Genomic DNA, 1621 nt, shown 5'->3' on the forward strand with positions numbered 1-1621 from the left:
AATGCATTAAAACCAAAACTACGAAGTTGATGTCAAAAGTATACATTTTTTTTTAAAAACATTACATGACCAGGTAATGGAGAATTCCAAATTACTAACGTACTCCGTGATCTTGACAGAGGGCATTGTATAATTCAAATTATATTTTGAATCCACATGAACAAAGTCGCAGGCAAGACTCGTTTTAAAAATGCAATTCAAATTATATTTTGAATCCACATGAACAAAGTCGCAGGCAAGACTCGTTTTAAAAATGCAATTCAAATTATATTCTGACTCCACATGAACAAAGTCGCAGGCAAGACTCATTTTAAATATGGTATACAAGAGACTATCTAAATTTATGTAGGCTTCAGTGACCGTTTCTCACTTAATACGTATAATAACTTAATTGCTGTAACTTGTAAATAGAACTAAGCTCAAGTTATAAAAGCATCAATTTATTATTTTTATTATTATTTTACTTAAAATAATTTATTCTCAATCCCATACAAAGTGGATCCCGTTTATCATTTCGTAAATGGCTCACATAATTGATAATATAGATAGTCTAAGCGTCTCAACGTTTAAGGTACAAACTTCATTTACCAGTATTTGATAGTGCCCAATTTTCAAACCAAAAGGACGTGTAATGTGTCAAATTCAAATTGAAATTTAAAGATTTAAAATTACGAGATGTAAAGAAATATTAATACAAAACGAAACGTTGCATACTAAATTAAAAACAGACATTTAATATTATGTATAAGTGAGTCAGTCAGAAGTAGAATGGGAGATAAGAGAGATATTTTTATATATAATATTCCAAAGACCGCTGCGCATAAGTTTCTCAGTTTTCTTATAGATCATTAACTAATGTGCATTTATACTTTATGGGAGTCAAAACACAGTAGTACACAGTACTGCGTGAGTTCGCCTAGAATTGATGGAAATCTAAATTTGGCAACGTACGTATGCTTCTTTCATAACAATTACGTATCAAGTATATGAAATCAAAAGGAAACTTTCATTGATTTATAAAATGAAAATGTGAACAATGTAGATGTGAATGCAAGTTTATTTTTAAATATAGTCAATTAATATCCAAAAAAAAAAAACAATAAACCTTAAACTCATTTACCATTTCCCTCCTGGGTACACTCAGCCACTCAATACCGTGGTCGTGATACTTTTTTGCAGGCAGTTAAATAAGTACCACGTAGATATTATACATTTCTGTACAATTATGAATAATCAAAATTTTGCAACTTAATAAACGTGTCACTTATATCAAGTAGGTATACTGTACTCTGTAACTGCGTTTGTTGCTACCGCATAGTCCCTTCCATACAATAATAACAAACGCATATACGTAAACCCCGTTTGAAACATTAAAAGTTATCAAAAATAAATTCAAATCTAACCTGTATGCAATTTCTGGCGTACATTAGCCTATATTAACAACCATTAGGTTCCCATATCTATAAAGCCTGACATTTAAGATTAAAGATCCTTAAAATATTTTCATAAGTACGTGTATTTCTATATATTTCAAAGTAGGTGTAACTTTAGAACAATTAGGATTTACTTTTTACACCACAGAATTTAACCAAATGGACAGATTTACCACAAGAACTGCCTT

Source organism: Epargyreus clarus, unplaced genomic scaffold (assembly GCF_041222505.1).
Source record: "Epargyreus clarus isolate Ecla_fem2 unplaced genomic scaffold, WU_Ecla_fem_2.2 ptg000024l, whole genome shotgun sequence".
In the NCBI taxonomy this organism is placed as follows: Eukaryota; Metazoa; Arthropoda; class Insecta; order Lepidoptera; family Hesperiidae; genus Epargyreus; species Epargyreus clarus.